General features: G+C 43.3%; 1 protein-coding gene and 1 long non-coding RNA gene across 4 annotated transcripts in view; one reads left to right on the top strand and one right to left on the bottom strand.

Moving 5' to 3' along the window:
• The window catches only part of FYN (FYN proto-oncogene, Src family tyrosine kinase), a 186,759-nt gene that overhangs the window by 58,602 nt on the left and 105,248 nt on the right, over positions 1 to 22,909 (top strand). For all 3 annotated transcript variants that reach the window (XM_077779965.1, XM_077779964.1, XM_077779963.1), the window contains exon 2: positions 8,850 to 8,919. The gene's annotated coding sequence lies outside the window, so the exon portion shown is untranslated. The remainder of the gene's footprint in view (positions 1 to 8,849; positions 8,920 to 22,909) is intronic.
• On the bottom strand, positions 4,963 to 16,348 carry LOC144244608 (uncharacterized). The gene is made up of 2 exons (XR_013338998.1): positions 16,136 to 16,348; positions 4,963 to 5,310 (listed from the first exon to the last, which is right to left on the bottom strand). It is a non-coding gene; the product is annotated as an uncharacterized LOC144244608 (long non-coding RNA).

Here is a 22,909-nt window from a genome sequence, read left to right as displayed (position 1 = left end):
CCAGTGAACCCAAAACCATTTATTGAACTTCAGTGTCATCTTTGTCATAATTCAGATGACTATCTGTGTAGGTGTATTTTAGGACCTTCTTTTTTGTTCTGTTGGCCTATTTATCCTTAAACAAATACCACACTGTGTTAATTACTATTACTTTAAAATGAATTTTGAAACTGATAGAGTAAGTTTTCCAGCCTTGTTGTTGTTCTTCAACATAGAGGTGTTTGGTCACCCCTATTGCCACTTGGCAAACCTGTGCTCAGGCTGGAAGAAATGAAGACAAGAGGCTGGATGGGGGTTGGGGACTAGATTTGTGATTTCCAGTGTTCTTAGAACATTAGGGCTCCATGGGAGTGCCAAGTGGGCCAGAAGGATGGCCCAGGTGGTAGCATTTTGAGTCCTTTTCCCCTTGAACCAGGACTGTTCTGTTCTACTTTCATCTAATATATTGGCATTTGGTATCAACCTTGAAAATGTGTGCATGTGTATGAATTCAGAGGTTCTTTAAAAAAAAATAGCATTAAACAATGGGACTAGATATTCTTTTTAATTTTTTTTTAAATGTGTATTTAGTTTTGAAAGAGAGAGAGAGAGAGAGACTGAGCAAGAGCCAGGGAGTGGGCAGAGAGAGACGGGAGACACAAAATCCGAAGCAGGTTCCAGGCTCTGAGCTGTCAGCATGGAGCCTGACATGGGGCTCAAACTCACAAGCTGTGAGATCACGACCTGAGCCGAAGTCAGACGCCCAACCAACTGAGCCACCTAGGCGCCCCTGGACTAGATATTCTTTAACATTTCATTCATCCTTAAGATTCTGGGATTATAGTATTGTAGCCAACCTACACTCCAAGGGCTCTACACACATCGTTATTAACCTTGATCTCGGCAGTATTGTGATACTGTGTGCATTTCCCGGACCTTCCTGGGAGCCACTGCAGAATGTCTGCTTGGAGGCCCTTAGGAGTAGTAATCAGGTAGAGCTCAGAAACCTGTCTAGCAGCTGCACCTGCATCATAAGTGTTCAAACCCTGGACAGCAGATCCCTAGAAACAGCTTCATTTATAAGGGCAAGTCAGAAATACTTCAAGTGTACTACAGCTTCTCTTTTTACCTGATACATAAGTCATGTGATCACCTGAAAAAAACTCATTGCTCATTCTTTAACTCATTAAAGAAAAGGCATGATTATTATGAATATATACTTATTCCATGAGTCTTATAGAAACAGAATCTTTTCTTTTTCCTTCTGAAAGTCAACTAATTAGTTATTCCCGTGGCATTTATTTCCTCCCCAAATAAACTGGACATCTTTAGCCTAAAGGTTTAAACTTAATTATTATTATTATTATTAGAAATTATATTATTACTATACCTGCTTGGGGCTGATGGAGATTACAGGGGGTAAAGGGGACCCCTAAAAGGCCCTACAGCCATCCCTTTGCATGACTCAGTCCAACCATTTCTGCCATTGAGCCCAGAATATATACCTTTCTAGTCTGACTTCAGAGCTGGCCTCTTGGGCAGCTGAGGGTAAACCCATTTGCTGGTTTGGTGGTGCCCTGCTCACAGTGAGCCTCTGCTTCCATGAGCCAGCCTTTTGTAGTTCTGCCTTCCTGCCCTCTTATGCTGTGGTCAGTAATTTCTTCCTGCTGGCCAGGTGCCTTCTGTGCTTATCTCTTTTTCTGTCCATCTCTCTTCCTCCTCTTTTCTTCTGCTCTTTACTCCCCCTCCAGCAAATAGTCAAACAAGCAACAGCCAAGCCTCAGTTGAGTCTCCCCAACTCATTGGAGCAAAGCCAGAAGGAACAGAGCCCCTCAGGCACAGGAAGCAGCTGGGTCAGTGGTGCCTTCTCAGAGCACCCCTCCTCCTCCCTCAAGGAGGCAAAGGCCTCAGGAGCCATAAAGTGGGTTTGGTTTCCTAGGGAACCCTGTGTTTTCTGGTTCCCATCCTCCTCCCTTGTGATCAGGCTTTGTGCACTGGCTTGTTTAATGCATTATCCCACCATTTGGAACGCTTTAATTTTTCAGACAATTGACTTTAGACTCACAGAGAATATTCTAGCATGGAAGGAGTCAGGACTGTATTTGAAATCTATTGTTATCTTTGTGTACAGGCTGCCCAGCTTGTAGCTCATGCCGTGCAGGATGGCCACAGCCACAGGAGAGCTGTGGAGGGGAGGGGAAGTCACTCTCCCTGCCCCCACATTCTTTGCTTTTGACAATAAGACTCAGCAAAGACTCACACAGCTATTTCTTAGCAAGGGGGCTCCATTAAGTATGCTGGCTTGTCGTCAACCTGTATTGTCTAGAGGAAGAATTGGAATCCCCATTACAGATATTAGGTAATTGGTCACAGAGGTGAACTAAAAAGGATAAAGTGCTTTGAATGCAACAAAATGACTAGAAGTGCCTCTTCTGTGCAAGGCATTGGGCCAGGCAAGGTGACAGTGGTTCGAAGATAAATTTAGAGTAGATTCCTGCCCTCAAGGAGCTGGCTCTTTCGCTTGAAGTAGATGGTATGGTAAGTTCTATAGGAGAGGTGCAAAGAGAGTGAGATTAATTCCAGTGGAGGAAATTGGGCAGGAACTCCAAGGGAGGGATTTATATTAGAGTTGGGCCTAAGGGACAGGTTGGTTCTCCATTCTTGCAAGTAAAAGTAGGAGCATATAAGAGGGAAGAAATGGGGCACAGGAAGGCCTAGGGGAGGGGCAAGTGCTAGGAACAGCAAGTGCTTTGGTAAGACTGGGCATGAAGGAGGAAGAAGAAATGGAAGATATAAGGTTGAGGTGGGTTTGGAATAATGGTGGCTTTGAGTTCAAAGTTGAAGAGTTTGAGTTTGTGTAAGTCATTTGTTTTTTTGTTTTTGTTTTTGTTTTCATTATTTGCAGTGCCACCAAGCCCTGAGGTTCTTAGGAGGTGGCTCAGAGGCACTGCAGGGGCAGAGGTCCAGAGCAGCTCCTTTCTTCTCCATTTTGTGTACTGGAGAATCGTCTTTCTTTAACGAGTATTCCACTTTAAGAAAAACTGAAACCCATTGGTATACGCACAAGGGAGTCACTATCCAGTCAGTTAACAAATATTTATTATGTGACTTCTATATATCTATCCCTGTACTATGTTCTACTGAAAGATCATTGAAGATTTCAAACCAGTCAGTAGCATGGTAGCAAGAACCACTGGTTAGCATCCTGAGTTACAATCCCGTCTCTGCCACCCACCATTTGTAAGACGTAAGGCCAGTCTCCTGGGACCAGTTTCTCACCTGGAAAGTGCAGCTGATAAGTCATTCCCAGCTGGGGCATTCTGGAACTGTCATGATCAGAGCAATAATTCAGAGCTTTCCTGTATGTCCATGGAGTGGTGAAAGGAGACACCAAAGTCAGGCCAGTTAGGAGGTGATAGCAAGAACCTCTCTAAGTCATCCTGAGACTCTGAGTATAGACACTCATTCATTCAACAAACATGTAACACTCAGCACCAGCCAGTCATAAGCCTTGATACACTAGCAAGTGACCAAAATGAGGTCCCTACCTTCAAGGTACATTATATCTAGGAGGCAGCAAAGGAACTGGGAACATGGGTGATAGATCTAGGACTATAGTTTGAAACACATGACAAGGGGTGATTGTTGGAGCTATGGAAGTATATGAAATAACCAGAGAAGAGAAAGCAAAAATGTTTGGAGAGAAAAAGATCTGAGGTGATAGAATATAAGGAAAATTCTGTGGAAAACCAACTAATGTTCACTCCATGATAGAAATCACGTTTTTGGGGCTGCCTGGATGGTTCAATTAAGCATCCGACTCTTGATTTTGGCTCAGGCCATGATCTCACAGTTTGTGAGTTTGAGCCCTGTGTTGGGCTCCATGCTGACAGTAGGGAGCCTGCTTGGGATTCTCTCTTTCTCCCTCTCTGTCTGCCCTTCCTCTGCTCATGCTATCTCTCTCAAATAAATAAACTCAAAATAAATAAACTCAAAAAAAAAAAGAAAAAGAAAAAGAAAGAGAGTACATTTTTCATCAAGCCTACATAACAAACCCATCCCTGAAAATATCCTGTTGGTGCTAAGAATCTGTAACACACAGAAGAGATAATGTCCATTTAGACACCCAAGTCTCCTTGACCACATCACTCCTGTACATGAAACAAAATTACACCAAAGCCATATATGGTTTTATATAAGAGCAGATCTACTTGGCTTCCTCAGAAAGGTCTTAAATAAGTACCAGCGGTATGTAAAAATGCTGTGAGCAACTGCCTAAGCTGCTAGCCCCTCCAATCTTTTCCTAGACCAGCTGGCTCTTTTTTACTTTTCCCCAAGTTATTGGAGTGGATCCAGAAGCAGATTCTGAGATCCTCAAGCCTTTCCTTATTTACCCTGCCAGTAATTACATGTCACAGGTTGTCTTCCCTACTGGAGTCTGAGGCTGAGCAATTAGTCTCCCATTGTCTTTACAGGAAATGACATCCATGTGGCTTTTGGGGAAAGCAACTGTTGACCACACTGGCTAAAATAATTTGGAAAGTGTTCAGCACTTCCTCTGGTTGATCATTTAAACTGGATGATTTAGAAGACTCTTGGAAATGTGCAAAGTGAACAAAGGTTGTCAGAACCAGAAATACCCCTGGGTCACTTCCCCAAGCAAAACAAGTCTCTAAGCTGTTGCTCTGGTCTCTTGACGCAATGCCTCGGTGTTCTGTTCCTTTCATAATGCTTTTTTGGGCACTGACTGGTCAAGACGCTTTCCAGCTACTGGTGATTGAAAACCCAAATCAAGGAGGCCTGAACAATACGAAATTTCCTGGAGCTCCATTGGTTCCACAGACTTCAGGGTTGACCTAATGCAGTCACCCTCACTCTGCTTCACTGGGGTTTTCTGTCTTTACCTTCCTCTCTGGGCCAGCTTTATCATTAGACTGGAACAAGGTAGCTACAGAAGCCCTAGGCATTACATCCCATGGAACATTCCGAAAGGAGGAATTTATCTCAGAACAAGAAGCAGCTCCAGAACCGTTCTTCACATCTCGTTGGCCTGCATTGGGTCACATGCCTAGTCTTGAAGTAATCACTGGCAAGAGGAATGCGTTCCCGTTAGATCAGTGCATCTGAAACCTGGTGGACACACAGATCACCTGGGGATCTTGTAAAATAGATTGTGACTCAGTAGGTTTGGGCTGGGACCTCAGAGCTGACATTTCTCAGAAGCTCCCAGGTGATGCTGATGTCGCTGGTTGGCACACTGCAAAGCCTTGGGCCCTTCAGGTCCTCACCCTCCAGCTGGAAGTGCTGTCGCCTGCCCCTGAGGCACTGTGACTGAAGGAATATAGGAGATCTGTTAGGAAGAGGGGAGAAGGGATGACCTGTACCAGATGAGAACCATTTAGAGGTACTTGTTCCCAGTGGTAATGAGAATGTTACCTTTAAACCAGGAGCCGCACATAGTCTATGATATGTATTAGAAACAAAGAGTACATGCAGTGCAATGTGTTGTGTGGGAACGTCTGTAAATATCTTACAGTTTATGAGGATGTAGATGTGATAAATCTTGAAACAAAAGATTGAACAGTCATGCTGCTGTCCATTATCATTAAGCTCTTTTTATTTAATGCCATATATCTAGTGTGTCTCAAAAAGAACAAATTCAAGTGAGAGGGATATAAATGTCCTTAAGTTTAAAAAGAGTATGCCAAGGCCATCCTTTGTTTTGAGTGGCTGTCTCATCTTTTGTAGTTTCTGGGGAGAGAAAGTATACCCCTACTGTCCTAAGAGTCACTTGATATGATGGTGAGCATGGAAAATGCTGCCAGTGGTGAATTTATTCCAAAGCAAATGGTCACAATGCCCTTATGAGTGGAGGAAGTCATTATACTTTCATCATTTGAAAAGGAAGAACTCTTCTGTTACTGTTTTTTAAGTTTATTTATCTAAGTGCTCTCTACACCCAACTTGGGGCTCAAACCCACAACCCCAAGGTCAAGAGTCGCATGCTCTTCTGACTGAACTGAGCTGTAGCTGTTTAGGGAAGAAGCTGGTAAGACCAAAGGACTGGTGTCTATCTTGAGGCAGATCCATCACAGACCCAAGGGGGCTCAGTGAAATCCTGAGATGGTCTTTTTGTTGGGGTTGCTATCCCCAACCTCATATGCAAGGACAGTGTCACTTAGAGAAGGTGACATTTCACCGCTGCATCTACTGGGACCATAGGCTCATATCCGTGAGACCAGTGGGAAGCCAGAGCAACTTAACTGGCCTTGTCTACATAGGCCATCAAGGTATCCATACTTAGGAAATCACTGGATATTTCTTGTCTTTGCAAAAGCCCTGAAAGGTCTAGAGAATCCTAGTTGCTCAGCTTCTCTGCACTAGCTGGGGAAAGCTGCTAGACTCAGGACTCCACGAGGGAAGGGGTTGGGCTTGTGTCACACACGGGATGGTGAGACGTCCGATCTGTTTCTGTGCGATCTGTCAGCAGCACTGAGCATGCTCTCTAAAGGGAAGTAAAAGAAGAGAATAGTGTGTTGCCTAATTTCAGTAGTTTATACTCTCAATATGGAGCGGTTAGGTGTCCTGTCTACATATTTAGGACCTCCCAAGCTGCCAGAGAGAGATGAAATAGTAGTCATATTAGCTGAGTTGGTGTGGGGGAGGCAAGCACACCTTCAACTCACTCATTCAGACAGTGCTGCCTGCGTGCCTTCCCACCTGTGCGCTGGGAGGCGAGGCAATGTTAGCCATGGGAGGAGTGAAAAAAGAGGCCTTCCATTACAGCTTAAAAAGTAAGATCAGTGAGTGTATTTCAAGTATCTATATCAAATAAAACGTAATTTTTGAAAACAGAAAATGGGGGTAAGATAACAGCACGCTGGAAAAATCAAAGTAGAAAGAGCTCCAGAAAAAGAGAGGTAGGTAGGCCAGGCCTGAGAGCAGGGGCTCATGACCAGGGATCCATGGATGCAGTTCAGGGGTCTATGAAATTAGATGGGGGAAAAATTATTTTCACTAGCCATTCATCAAAATCTAACATTTCCTTGTATTATGAAAGTAGCATTAGCTACCTGTCACCAATAGAAATTATGGGTGTTTTCATATTACTTTATAGTTTTAGATATTCTAAAATACCATTTATGCCCAATCGTACTTCAAATTACAGTAATTATTAGACTTTTGCTGGACCTTACTTAAATATCAAAAAGAAACATCACAATTTTGTTAAATATTTTGATACCTACATGTCAGTATCCCTCTTTTGAATCCTGTTCATTGCTTGTATTAATTTCAAGCATTTAAAAACATTCTTCTGAGTGGCACTGGGTGGCTCGTCAGTTAAGCATCAGACTCGGTTTTAGCTCAGGTCATGATCTGACAGTTCGTGGGTTCGAGCTCTGCGTCAGGCTCCGCGCTGTTATAACAGTGTGGAACCTGCTTGGGATTCCCCCGCTTTCTCTCTCTGCCCTTCCCCTGCTCACATGCACACTCTCTCTCAAAAATAAACTTTAAAAAGAAATAAAAACATTATTCTGAGAAACATATCTCTAGGCTGCAGTGGCACAAAAGGGATAAAGAACCTCTGCCTCAGAGCATGGCTGGGCCCCTTACCCACAGTTGTGGGGCAGAGACACTCGGAGAAGAAGCTGGCAGGCCCACAGGCCTGTCAGGCAGGATGGGTGACAGCATCTTCCAATGGAAGATGTGGAGAGAAAGTGGAGGAGAAGCTGGAGTCCCAGGCTAATGTAATTTCACAGATAAATTTGAAGGTCATGGGAAGCAGTAGAAGGTGCTTCCAGAAGGCTTTAAGTTGGTTTAGGGAGGATGCTTTGTAGAGCCGTGAGACGGATTTGAAGGGAAGAAACTGGGGCCAGGAATCGTGTTTCTGCAAGGTGTGATGCCAGCCAGTGTGATAATGAGAGAGAGAGAGAGGAGAGAGAGAGAGAGAGAGAGAGAGAGGGAGAAGGCAGTGAGGTCCAGCAGGCCAGCAGGGCAAGAAGGGCAGGCCAGGACCACGGTGTCCAGTGGAGGTGAGGAAGGCCGTGTTTGCTTTCAGGCCTGGGTGATTAGGAGACAGATCATAGCTCCCCGCATGCACTGAGTGTGTACTGCGTGCCAGCTGCTGTTTTAAGCCTTTCTGTGACATTTATGTCATTAAATTTATATGATTTCACCTCCATAAACACTCTGGGAGGTCAATACAATAATCCCTATTTTACAGATAAGGAAATGAAGTCTAGAAAAGAAAGGTGAGGAAAGGGAGAACAGAGTGTGTTATTAAAAGAAACAGGAAAGAGGAATTGGTTTGGGGGAGAAATTTTTTATGGATTCAATTTTAGATCTTTTCGCATAGTTCTTTTGTCTTCAATTATTTTATTTTTTTAATTTTTTTATGTTTATTTTTTTAAGAGAGAGAAACAGAGCGTGAGCAGGGGAGGGGCAGAGAGTGAGGGAGACACAGAATCTGAAGCAGGCTCCAGGCTCTGAGCTGGCAGCACCGAGCCTGACAGGGGGCTGGAACCCACGAACCATGAGATTATGACCTGAGCCGAAGCTGGACTCCTAAACGACTGAGCCACCCAGGCGTCCCTGTCTTCAATTATTTTAAGGGCTAAAAATTCAGATCAAGTACGAACACAGTTTCTGGTTTATTTCATTGTCCTGATTTTAATTTATTTGTTATTAGTGGGTACTGAGTTAATTTGTAAATTGGTTTCATCTTCCTGTGAAAAACAAAGAGGAATCTGGCAGTAAGAGTTTGGTACATTGATGGGTGCCTCAAACAAGGAAGGCATTGTGGTTTCCAGAAGGGTAAATTACTCTTGTCTAGCGATGCATTTTTCCTTTTGTTGTGGTTTCTGTTTCAGGACTGGTCCAGCAGCTGTATTAGAAGACATGTGGTGTGTATGAAGTTTGTGATAGTTGGGGGAAATTTTGGTAAGTGTTGCTGCATTCCCTTCTATTATCTTTTGTTGTACAGTTGTGCCCAAGAGGGAAGCCAGTGCCTTGTTTTGTGCATCTTTTACATTACACTAAACTTAGACAAAATGGGATTTTATAATTAGATGTAACATTCAGTTGATACTTTCTGACAGTATGACTTTTTTCTTGTTCCTGATATGTTATTAAGAAATACGGAGTTTTCTAAGATTTAATAAGAAATCTAGATTTAGGAAAGTTTCTGAATACAGGGTAAAGAATACCCTTTGCAGTTGAGCTTACAGTCTAGGTAACCCATGTACTACAAGAGAAATAAACTGCAGACCAATAGAATAACAACAGCAACAAAGATTCTCCACTGCACAGATGTCCTTATGGTCTATGTTGAAACAAGAAATAGGCAGTCAGCTGCTTGGGAAATGGGAAGTTGAAGGGAAGCAAGAATTTAGCACTTCCGGGAGCCAGCCCTGACCTAACAGTGGCTGGAGAGACCAAGAACATTAAGTTCAGCGACCACCCAAAAGACCTTGCTCGCGGTAGTAAAAAGAACAGTCTTTGAGATCAGGAGACCCGGGTTAAAGTCTAAGTTCTACCCTAACTGGTTGTTACATATACCCTCCCTGAGCCTCAGTTTCCTAATCTGTAAAACAAGGCTTGTGATGTTGCCTCCGTCATAAGGTTGTCATGAGAATAAAACAAGCTAGGTAGTTCTGGGGCATAGTAGATGCTCGATAAAGCAGTTATTCTTGATAACAGGACAGCCTCGTTTAGAAACTAGACATTTGCCTTTGAAGGCAGACCACCAAAAGGGGTACATATCTCCCAGCCGGAGGACCAGCGGGGGCGGGTTGGTCACACCACATTTGCTGTCACAAGAGACGTCACAGCTGGTCACCATAGTCCGTCTACTCTATAACACCTTGTGGGAGCCCCAAGACATTTGCCGTCTTCTCCACCTCTGCCTACCCATTCTTAGACATGCATGGCCAACTTAACTTCCCTTCCTGCTGCCTTTGCAGCCAAGTGCAGTTAGAGTTTTGAGTTTGGGTTTGAGCTTTGTTCAGTTTTGGAGTTAATGTTACTTTGAATGAAAATAATAAGGAAAAGAAGGGTCGGGAGTGGATGGTACCCATGGTTAGGGTTTCGGTTACCATATTTAGGCATCCATTTCCAAAGCTCTATTTTTATTTACTTGTTTGTTTGTTTGTCTGTCTGTGCTTATTATGTACTCCTCCCAGAGATCCAGTTATCAGACTGAAAGTTTTGAGCTTTAACTACAAGAATTCGACTTTGGGTTGGGGCTTTTCCTGTGGTGGGAGGGAATCAACTGTGTCACTGCAGCTGGGCTGGTGTTTAAGATTAGGTGTCCCCAAGTGGACGCCTTTGTTTCATACAGCTGAAGAGGTGGACACAACTTCAGGGGTTGTCTGGCCCATTCTCCCAGTAACGCAAGTCAAATCTCTTCTACAGAATCCATGCAAAGGGCAATCTAAATTCTCTCAGCGGTGAGGAGCTTGCTACCTGGCAGAGCAGCTTGCACCAATTTAAAAAAAAAAAAAAGTTAAGGGGCACAGGAAAATTTTAGGGGGTAATGAAATTGTTCTGGATCTTGATCCGTGATACCAGATCAAGATTACCATAGGCAGTATTGTTTTTTTATGTTTTTTGTTTTTTTTTTTAATTTTTGAGAGAGAGGGCAAGCAGAGGAGGGGCAGAGAGAGCAGGACAGAGGATCTGAAGCAGGCTCTGCGCTGACAGCAGTGACCCCGATGTGGGGCTTGAACTCGCAAACTGCGAGATCATGACCTGAGGAGACGTCAGATGCTCAACTGACTGAGCCACCCAGGCGCCCCCATCTGTGGTGATATTTATGCAACTGTGTAGTTCCTGAAAATTTATAGAACTCTACAACAAGAGACTGAATTTTACTCTATCTTAATTAAACCTTAGTTTTAAAATGAAAAAAAAAAAAAAAAAAAAAAAGAGCAGTCAAATACCTGGGCATGTAGTTCAGATTGTTAAAAAGAAAGAGGGAAGAAAGAAGGGAAGCAGGGAGAGAAGGAAAGCAATCTAGTCATTACAATGAACTATGATATATGTTCCATGAAGCAGGACCTTGGTCTTTTTCCTTCCTCTGGTCTCAGTGCCTGGACAGTGCCTGGCACATGGAAGGCCTGTGATAAATATTTATTGAGCCACCTGTGCTCTTAGTCACTTTCTAAGCAGACAGAGACATGTCTGTCCACTCTGTCACACACCAGCCCTTCCGGTATTTGGAGACACTCTCCCTCATTCATCTTCCCTTGTCTGGGCTGAACTTAAGCATGTTCCATTCTTGTACTGTTTGTCTCCTGATATTCTTTCCCCCTCCGTCCCTACCGTGCCTCTCCTTGAGGAAGCATCTGCTTTACCACACCCTCCCTGTACACATGGCCCAGCGCTGGACACCATGCAACGGAGGTGGTGTAGCCCACCAGCGATGCAGTGGGCCGCTGCATCTGTAGATGATGTCAGGAGACAGCAACCCTAATGTTTTTCCTTTGCAGTCAGTACTGAGTGCCTGGTAATGGATCATGAAGGGTTTGTTAACAGGAGTCTTCTAAGAATGGAACTCTTAAAAGTAGGGAGGAGAGCCATCCAAGAGATAGGGTGACAGCAAATCCATCCTCTTAAGCGTCTTGACTGAAATGAGGCCAGGCCTCGCCACCCTTTGTTTAAGACAGCAGTAGAGCTGTTTATAAATCTTCTGAGGTAGCACTGTATCACAGATGCTGACTCTTCATCAGGAGTCACAGAAAATCTGAAGTTCTTAAAATGAAAACTTGTGAGTACCTTGAAAAATCTGGATTCCACCCCCGCCACCCCCCCGGCCATACCAGGGGGAGATATATGAATACATAAACAGAGAGCAGTAGTTCTCAACCCGGGTTAATTTTGTTCTCCCAAAGGACACTAGGCAATGTCTGAAAACATTTTTGGTTGTCACAGCAGGAGGCGGGGGAGATGTGTGCTACGGGCATCGAGTGGGTGGAGGCCATGGATTGTGCGAACTACTAACTACCCTGTAGTGCACGGGACAGCAACTCCCCCTGTGGAATGATTGGGCCCAAGGTGTCAGAAATGCTGAGACTGAGAAACTGGATACAGAAGGAATTTAAAAATTTTAATACCCAAACTACTTATTATTTTGAAGGTGTAAAAATTGTAAATATTTTGGCATTTAATTATAGGTCAGTATAGAACCAGAAAACATAAAGATGTTTGGTCAGAGAATTATAGGGCTGAAAGTTCTCGTAAAAGACTCTCTCTTACACCGCCCCTGACTCCAAGCAAGACATGACTTCAGCAAGACAGATGGGTGTCTGAAGGCTCATACTGATGACTGTAAACTGAAAATGAGACCCACACAACATGATCCCTGCATTCGCACAAAAGAGGTCATCTCATATTTTAATTTCGGCCCCAGCTTCTTCAGAAGTGCCTGCCTCAAGATAGCCTCTGAGATAAAATGGTGTTTCAATCTGAGCTAGTCCTCCCTTTTGAATCAAGGGCAGCAATTGTGGTGTGATGAAAATGTGCTTAGGGAGGAGAGAGATCTCATTACAGACGACTGAGATTGGGTATTTTGGTACACAGGGCTGTTTATTTGCATCAATTTCCTAGTGACACCACAGTCTGGTTCAAATGTAAGTTACTGAGAGCTTTTGTAGCCCAAGATGGCTACATTTGCTAAAACAGGGAGATTAAAGCAACATATGTCAAGTTGTGATATAGGACAATCCGCTTGAAAAGGCTTTAATTATAGGGCTTATTTTGGGAGGGTAACTGTGCTTTTTGTGAGGTATATTTTGGGATCTACTAACCCAGCTTCAAGGCTAGTAATATCTTCACAGAAAGGGTGTGGCTTGTGCTAGCGGACATAAATGTTTTCTTACCAAAACCTTTAGTATCATATTCTTTCGACTTTACTACCCTTCATTTTTCTTTTTCTGATAATCTTTCCCTTTGCAAAAAATGCATTCTGGAAGGTTGGAGAAGAGAAGGATAAAAGATCTCATTTCAGATGGCCAAGCCCAGGGACTTAGGGACTTCGCATTATCAGGCTTCTGTTTTTTAAGCTGAATAGAATTTGGAGGAATGTACCAAAGCTGAATAACAAGCAGCGTCAGGTGAGAGTAGAACCCTGTTCGTGCTAAATATGTTAACGTAAGAAATGATGGAAAAGCTACACATGTATAGCTTCTTGTTTGCCAGCACTGCCTCTTCAACCCCTGGGTAATACTTGCAGGCCACTTCAGTGCCCTTTTATGACAGCTGATGACCCAGAGTCAGTATCCACTTGCACTTTCCTCTGCAATACTTGTGCTTTGGGGGCACCTGGATGGCTCAGTCATCTGAGCATCTGACTCTTAATTTCAGCTCAGTTCAGGATCCCAGAATCGCCCCATGTCAGGCTCCGCGCTGACTGTGGAGCCTGCTTGAGATTCGCTCTCTCCCTCTGCCCCTCTCCCCCACTCACTCTCACTCTTTCTCTTTCTGAAAAAGAAAAAGAAAAAGAAAAGAAAGAGAAAAAATATATTAAAATAAAGGACTTGTGCCTTTTCCCAACTCTGCCTTGGGTGACCTCCTTCGCTTCCCTATTAATACCTGAGGCCTTTGGCCTCTCTTAAAGGAAGGGTTGGAACTTTCTGTCCAGTCAGCGTTTCCTAGTCCTCATTTGAAAGTGAATGATAGGGGAGAGATTAGATCAACAAAATAGAATCAGCTTTTCCTTTATACAGTGTGTGTGGTAGATGGGTGGGGAAGAGGAGCAGAGAGAGGTAGAGGAAGACCAATTTTTTAACCCAAAAAAACAACCACACCTGAGGGCAGAGAAGCACTTTTACCTAAATTCTAAGTCATGAAGGCAATAAAATGAGCAAGAATGCTCCATGGGGGAGAGTTGAAGGCAAAGCCTCCTGAGTGTAGAAATCTCTGGAGAGGTGTCTCTCTTCTCCCAGAGGCAGTCTGTGACCTGCATCTGAGTCACCCAAAGAGACTATTTAAGGGTGCAGGTGCCTGGGCCCCCTCTAGATGGACCGAATCTGAACCCCTATGGCAGGTGCGTTCTTTCTGCCACCCTCCAGGTGACTCTTCTGCACACTGATATGAAGCCCTACCCAGCCTCTAAGATTCCCTCCCATGAGCATGGCTGAAAGATGCAAAGAACAGAGCAGCCATTGTGAAGGTCAGATGTGTGCATATGCTGCTCCTTACTCTGCCGTGCATGGGAGAGTAGAGCATCATATTCTCTTACCTTGTTCTCTTGATCCTGGAAGTCATTTCTTGCTCACTAAGAGAAGTGTCCTCATTCCAGGTTAGTTTAGGTGCCATCCCTAAGCCAGATCCTTTGAAGCTACTATGAGGCCACCATCCTTCTTGTCTGCTCCAGGGGCCCAGGAATCTGCCAACAGCCCTCCCTCTGAAATTTACACTGCAGTGTGGGGTTGGTCTGTAGCAATGCTTACAAACTAGGATCTCCCACTTAGAGGGGAAACATTCTCAGAATATGTAGCTGTTACATATTCTAGTACATGACTGGACAGCTAACCCTGTGTAATAGATCCCAAGTGGGATACAGGTGTTCAGACCCACTCTGTAGACCTGCCTCTGACTGGTAAGGCTGTCCGTGCAAATGGGAATTGTGGTATCACTTGTATAGCTAATTTAAGTTTATAAAGAGCTGTTCTTCCTAAATCCCTTCTTAGGTGGTAGAACAGGTATCATCCCCAGATAAAATCTGCGACTCAGAAAATTTAGCCCATGTCTTAGGCAGGGGGCATTTGGGACTGTTTGTCATCCCCCTCTCAGAGATTGGAGGTAGTGTTGGCCTGTCAGGATGTGGTAGTCGGGTAATTGGTAAATGTCCTCCAGTGCCCTGGACAGTCCTGCCCGGTGAAGAGCTGTCCCCCACACAGTGCTCATTGCACCCCCACAAAGAAACACTGCTCTGAAGTTGTGCAGCCAACATGTGCAATAGAACTGAGCTTGTATCTGTGCTGTCTGAATCCAGGCCCTTTATGGCCCTGTCCCTCTTAAAGGCATCACAGAATTAATTCCCACATCACTGGGAGCTCTCACTGCATTAAAATTTGAGTTCTGACAGACTTTTCTTTGGGTTGTGCCATCGCTACTCTGTGTACCAGAACACAGGCACAGCATGCTCTATGTGGCTTCTGAAACCTCTGTGGCTGGGTTGACCTGCACCCTGTATCTGTCATTCCTCTATCAATGACCAGTGCAGGTGGAGAGAATACCGTATTTTTTTTGGTTAAGTGTATTTACTTTGAGAGAAAGAGCACATGCTGGGGAGAGGTAGAGAGAATCCCAAGCTGGCTCACACTGTCAGTGCATGTGACATGCAATGCCTCGAGACAATGCCTCGAGAGAGTGCCATCTTTGAAAAAGATCAAAGCCTGAGAGAATGCTCCGCCTCAAGCCTTTGATCCAATCACACTGGCTTCAGAGCCATCCAGATAGGGAGTTAGGTATCAGTTTCAGGAGTTTTTGATATGGTAGCTTAGGCTTCACATCTACTTGGTGCTCTTCGAAAGCCTGCTATTGGAGCTTTGTTTAGAGTTTGGTTTGAATGTCACCCAAGAAAGCAGCCAAAACAGTAGCCCCATCAGTCTGAATGAGCACACATGAAATTTATTAAAGTGGTAAAACTATAACCGTATTGAATGAAGACATAGTGAAGCTGACCTGAATATAAATGTCAAGGGGATTGTGAAGAGAGGAGGTAGTGATATATGATTTTTTTTCTTTCCTATTATATTTTTCTTCTCTCTCTCTCCCAGTTTCTTTCCCAATTTTTTTATTCTGAAAAACCTGAGTTGCCAGTTTGGGAGAATGGTAGAACCGACACCTATGTGTCCTTTACCTGGTTTCACCAGAACCAATTGTTCTGGATTTGCCACATTTGCTTTATTTCTTCTTCCAATTATTTTGACATGTTTACATGTATTATATATAACATATATAGCATACATTATATAAATTTTGCTGTACCATTTGAAAATTGCAAACATCTTAATACTTTACCTCTAAATATTTTCATTATGTATCTCCTAAGAGTACAAAGTCTTCTACATAACCACAAAACTGTTATACCTAAGAAATTCACAATAAGTCCATGATCTTATCTAATATCCAGTCCATATTAAGACCTCACCAGTTGTCCAGGCTAGTGTACTCTAGAATGTCCTATATTCTGGCCTTGCTTGTTTCTTCCTGGTGTTGTTCAACTTGTTCCTTCTCTCTTCCTGAAAATTGTTAGATCTAGAAGCTTGGTATTAAATGCAGGCTAAACATTTTTTTGGCAAAAATACTTCATAGGTGGTAATACATGCTTTATATGATATCACAGCAGGAGGCCCATGGTGTCAGCTTGTCCCGCCATCCAGAGTGCTCTGTTTGACCTCTTGAGTAAGGTGGTAACCAGACCTCACCTATGTTCAGATGCACTTTGAGTCATAAAGGCATCTGTGGGCTGGTACATGGATCCTTTGTGAACATCCTGTCACCCACCTACCTTTCTTCCAGTGCCTTGAGTACCAATGGATAATCGTCCCCTGTACCCGTTATTGCATTGGGACAGTGATAGTTTTTACCCTTTGCTTTCTCTTCCTCAGTTCTTTATAGTGAATGAACCTTCATAATTTTACAGTGATGATTTTTTTAGCCAGCTCCCTGGCAGTCAGTCATATTTTTCTGTGATAATAGAGTATGCTAAACACATTTCTTTGTCTTTAGGATAAGAAGGAGTAACTTTAATGGAGCCATTTACTACTACCTGCCAGGGTACTGCATAGGCTTCTTATCTACAGAACTTATTTCACTTTCCCCTGCCATACACACAACAGTTCAGACTAGCGAACAAAGGGACTTGCTCAGGGTCACCCAGCTTCTATAGTAGAGTTGAGATCAAGCCAGATCTGTCAGGCTTAGAGCCAAGGTTTTCAACTTTGCCATGTTCCTTCTGATCCCCGGCTCCTGGCAGTGTCTCCCACCTACAGTTCTTGCCTTATACAAATGCCTACCTGACTGGGTAGGTCTGTGAACAAGGAAAAGTCAGCCAGGAGGGGGCTGTGCAGCTGGAGAAACACAAGCCCCACACACCTAAAAGGTGCAGGTGCTACTGGAGCTCAGACAGATGGGGGCCCAGTACTATCAGAAATCTCCATCTGTACTTTAACCATCCCAACTTTTCCACATTGGTAACCGATTTATATACTCTGACACTCGTCAGCAGAATCACTAGCTTCCAGCACCTGGGCTGCAGCCGGCTAAGGCCCCCGCATATCAGCCAAAGCTTGGTTTAGAAATGGAATGCTTTGTTTGCTTGTTTTTAACATCCTCTTTTAAAGAGAAATTAATGTTCTTGAAATTTGATTTGAGGGGTGTTTGATTTTTGAAGAAGGGGGAAAGTTGGGTTTTATGGAAAAATTCTTTAACTGATACATCATTATAAAGCCTTGGATTTCTTAATTGGTAGGTTAAGAGCACAATAGTAGATATTTCATCTGTAGCTTTGGAAGAATGCAAATATGGGGCACTTGAGTGGCTCAGTTGGTTAAGTGTCCAACTCTTGATTTCAGCTCAGTTCATGTTCTCACAGTTCATGAGTTCACACCCCACATTTCCACTGGGCTCCGTGCTGACAGTGAGGAGCCTGCTTGGGTTCTCAGAGAGAACCTCTCTCTCTGTCTGTCTCAATAAATGAACAAATAAACTCAAACATTTTTTTAAAAAAAGAAAACAAATACATTTCCCTCTGAATATCATTTGTAGGATTTTTCTTTTTAAAATTGTTATCTGAGTCCGTATCAGGGAGATGAAGTCTGTCTGTTTTCCCCACCTTGCACTCCTTGTTCTTTGTGTATATTTAACTGTATTAACAAGTCACAGAAGAAACTGTGAGCTTGTTCCCACGAGAAGAACAGACACAGATAAATAGCAGTGCTTCTCAGATTGGGCCTCAGCCGTCACAGTGTTGGCCAAGGATACAGACCGATTAGGTTAATTCTAATTCTTTTAAGCAGAAATTATCCTTGAGTTTGAAGTGACAGGGAACGGTTGCAGGTAGAGGCCCTCTCTGGTCTTCAGCCAGCAGGAATTTAGTCCTGACCTCCCATTTTACAGCTTAACAACCTGAGGCACAGGCAGGTTGAGTGGGACCCAGGTCAGACCTAATTAGCTTGGGTCTCTTGTGATTACTCCTCACATTTCCTGAAGTTCACGTTTCTAGTCACCAAGTAATAACCATAATGCTCCACCCTGATGTGTCACTCATTGTCCACAATGGTTTTCTTCCATGCTAACCCTTCCACGACCCAGGTTCCCACCACCAGTAACATTTAACAAGTGAAGAAATGAAGGTCCAAATCCATGCTGTCCAATAGAAATAGAAGGCAAAGGGCATGTGTAATGTAAAATTCTCTAGTAGCCATGTTACATGAAAGTACAAAGGAATAGGTAAAATTAATTTTAATAATAGACTGTAACCTAATATGTATCTAAACTATTATATCATCATGTAACCAATATTAAAACTTATTGAAACATTTTTGTGCTCAATCTTTGAAAGCTCCGTGTGTCTTTTATACTCAACAGCACATCTCGGTTTGGACAAGCCACGTTTCAAGCATCTGATGTGGCTCCCAGCTATGCATATGGGCAGCAAAGTGGTCCAGGGCCACACCTAGAGAGTCTTTAATTGACATCTCTCGAGAGAAACTTAATCAGCTTTCTTGTCCTCCCCACTCTCCACCCCAGTCTGAGGCCACGTGTTCCTGTCCTCCGTGTGCCACTTTTCCCCCAGCGAACTCTAATTACGGAGAGACGCTTGGTTTGGTCATAACCCCTAGCTCAGCACTTTCCCCCTGAGCTGGCAGCTGGTGAGACCCACATACCCTGCCTGGTAAATGACACTGTGAAGTGTACTTCCAAATGTCTCCACTGCAGTTTCCCTGATTTCCTTTCTCTTAGGGGTAACCGGGTGGCAGTTTTCAAAACCAGGGTGATTTTTTTTTTAACTCACCCTTTCGGAAAAATCCATTCTAATCCATGGACTCTTAACACACATGCAGACTAGTAGTGTCCCAGGACCTCAGAAGAACACGTTGGCACAGTATACAGTCTTTAGCCGTTTTTACACCAAGTATATCTCTGTTTTGATTCATGATGGTTTCTTCTTTCTAACAAGTCAAATACTAGTCATACATCAGGCCCATCTTGAGCATTATTCACAATGAAACCAAGAACGCTTTTCACAGTGAAACATCAGTAAAGGTCAGATTCCATTTCTACTAAATGTCAAGTCTCTGGCCATTGACCCTATTACTTGAACTATTCAATTATAATATAATCATGTGATTATTATAATCATGGGAATGACAGAAGAATGTTGATGGGCTCCTGGTGTTTGTTATGATGGACTTCACCTAAATAGAAACCCTAATTTGTAAAAAATAGAAATTTGAGTCGGGAAAAGATTGGCCCATATTCTTTTTTAAAAAAATATTTATTTTTGGCAGAGCACAAGCTGGGGAGAGGCAGAGAGAGGGGACAGAGGATCTGAAGCAAGCTCTGTACTGACAGGCTGACAGCATAGAGCTTAATGCAGGGCTCAAACCCACAAATTTCAAGATCACGACCTGAGCTGAAGTTGGACACTTAACCAACTGAGCCACCCAGGTGTCCCCCATATTCTTAGTTAGAGGCAGATTCCACATCTCCCAACATTCTCAGTTAAATAAAAGCTAAAGAAAAGAATACCTTTTCTCCCCCTTATCCTGTGGCCTCCTCCAGCAATTGAAGGATGACACCATTCAAACCAGAGAATTGAATTTCCCCCATTTTCCTTCAGCACTGTCTTCCTTAGGTTTTGACCTTGTGTCAATCTCTCTCATTCACAAAGCTCCTGAAACTTTAGGTGTAAGCTTGCATTTGAAATCAAAACAGTGTGTTGTAAGGCCACATTTCTTCTCTCACCCCATCCCTTCCCTACAGTATTTCTGGGTTAGTCCCTCATTTAAATCATAGTCCTTCTATTCACTCTGATTCAAAGACATTTTTGTTTCTTCAAGTGAATATCCCGTCTCGTGTTCATTTAAAAATATCATTTAGTAACTGTATTTCTGCTAAACAACCAGAAATTATAGTTAACTCCAGCCAAGTGGCTGAGGTACCTAGGTTTTGCTTCCAGTGTTGTGCTGAGTAGAAATGTTTTGGTTTCATCTTCAATACTGATAGTTGACGAAGAGTGAGGGATGGGGCTGAGGAAAGGAAAGGAAATCTAGAATTCAGTGCACAGCATCATCTACTCCAAGAATTCTTCTCTGAATCACCACAGGAGTTGTTAAAAACCCTGGCACCCAAGCCCCACAGTCAGAGGCCCCGAGGACAGGAGCCAAGCAAGTATAAGAACCACTTACTCTTACTCAATTGTGTCCATTCGTCAAAACTCAGGGACGTAAGTTACACCTTAACAAACTTATTATCCTGAAGTGTATTTATATGCATGCATGGAAATTTTTGACATCCATCATGGAGAATATTTTGACTATCAAACATTCTGGAGTCTGAAATAAAGCTCACAGTCAAAACATTCATTCATTCATTCATTCACTCAGTAAACATTTAAGGAGCAGTGATGGGCATTATTCCTACCTTGGGAAAACAGAGGTACATTGAGACACAGTACATGACCCTAGGGTTTTGTTTTATCAGTGAGACCATAACAAATAGGATGCAATGTGAAAAGTGTAATATCTGTGTACTGTATATCTGTGGAGCAAAATAGGAAAGGAAGACACCCCCCCTCTCCCCGCAACAAACACATAATACACATATGCACACGCATCCACACACACACATTCCCAGTTCTACCCCACTGCCTTCTTGAAGATGGAATGGGGTAGGCAGCGTTAGGAAAATTTCGCAGAGAAGCCACAGAACATGAGCCCTGGGGCATGATTAGGCAAGGAAGTGGAAAATATTATGCCTGTTTTTCAAAGGAATGGCTCTTAAAATTTGGTTCTAAAGTTTAAAAAAAAAAAGGGTCATTATGACATCAATTGTTTTTTGAGTGACTGGAACAAACAACCTTTGGTACTATTCAGTTTATTTATCCTGATCTTTGTAGTTACCCTGCCTGACACAGTAGGGATCCAGCACGGTAGGTGTGCTGAATGGAATTGACGCTTTCAGTAGTTTGCCTTTTCCCCTGACAAACTGTTCTACATATACAACTGTATCTTAGGGTAATAATAGTAGCGTGTAATTTTCAAAATAGCACCCGAGTTACCTCCGTAAGTATTGCTTCCTAAACACTAAAAATGTTTGCCCTTGAAGGAGAGTGCATTTAAGAATATTTAAGTGCTTCCTGCTGGTACGTGTCACGGTATGACTTGATTTCTGTATTTAAGGAACGTTAACTCTTGTTTCTAACCCAGTTTTTTACTCTTTTTTCATTCTTAAATATATCTGAGGTTGTGGATAAGCAACAGAGCCAAAAGAAATGATCATGGCATCCTCCACTAAGTCTGTCCTTCCTGTAGACCCAGAACACAGCACTGTGGACCCCTGGATATTGGATGCTTGTTCAGGAGTTGGGCAAAGAGTGTTTGAGAGTAGCTGTTGACACTGCATTGAAAAAAATATAGTCACGGCTAGGTGTCAGCTTACCCAGGGCAACTGCTCTCCCTACCCATTTTTGTAGCTTACATGCAAATTACCATTATTGGTTACTTTGATACTGGTCCTGGGCATAATAGGAAAATTTGTAACTTGGTGTTGTGACATGGAAGGACAAGAACCGGCTCACAAATTGCTTTTTCTAGAAGGGTGAATAATATTTCTAGAGGTGCTCTGTGCGTCTTTGCTGCTGCTCTGCCGGCTTCCTAAGCCTAAACAAAATGTGCATTCCAGTCTCTGTTCCATCAAATAGCCATTCTGGTTGCAAAATAGATGATGTCATGGGAACTGGATTTAAGGTTTTAAATGGCGGATGGACAGGGCATTCGCTTTGGTGCTGGGCGTATGACTGAAATCTGAGCTCCCCGCTAGAAACCAGCTGTGGGGTCTTGGGCAAGTCATTTCACTTCCGTGAGCTCACCATCCTACTTTCCCAGGTGGTAGTTGAGAATTACGGGAGGTAGGATGTGGTGCTAACATGATGCCTGGCGCTACTAAATTCTTATTCCGTGTCTTGACTTTGCCCTTGTTAGCATATATATCAGTTTTGTCATCCTCTTGTTTAAAAACTTTTCAGGATCCCACTAGCCTCTGAGAAGGGCCTAAACATGGTAAACTGGTAATTTGTTTGACCGACCTACCGTTCTACTACAATCTTACACTTTGTACTCATCCCACAGCAAAACCAAACCACCTCTGTGCCCTCAGTTGGACCTCAGGGACTCACTCTTCTGCTCTAGGATGCCTTCCTCCTATCTCTGCTGCAAGGCCTCTCTTAAGTGCCACTTCTTCCCAGTCTCTCAGGCTGAAAAATTCACCTCTTTGTCCAACACTGGGTCTCTCCCGGCACAGGTGCCTAAAAGAGGCCTTTTCTTCTGGTTAAGCCTCTCCTTTCCGCAAAGAGGTTTGCAGATAGCCACCTTCTCACTGTGTTCTCATGCGGCCTTCTCTCTGTACAGACACATCCTTAGTATCACTTCCTCTTACAAGAACAGCAGACCTGTTGGACTAGAGCCCTACCCTGTGGCCTCATTGAGCCTTAATGACCTCCTTAAAAGACATGTCAATAAATATAGTCACATTGGAGGTTAGGGCTGCAGCATATGAATTTGGGGGAGACATGAGTCAATAACACATGGGTAGCAGCATATGAATTTGGGGGAGACATGAGTCAATAACACATGGGTAGCAGCATATGAATTTGGGGGAGACATGAGTCAATAACACATGGGTATACAAATCCTGCCAG

This window comes from Crocuta crocuta, unplaced genomic scaffold (genome assembly GCF_008692635.1).
Source record: "Crocuta crocuta isolate KB4526 unplaced genomic scaffold, BGI_CrCroc_1.0 scaffold147, whole genome shotgun sequence".
Classification (NCBI taxonomy): Eukaryota; Metazoa; Chordata; class Mammalia; order Carnivora; family Hyaenidae; genus Crocuta; species Crocuta crocuta.
The sequence above is the reverse complement of the archived record's forward strand: the minus strand, read 5'-3'. Positions and strand labels throughout refer to the sequence as shown.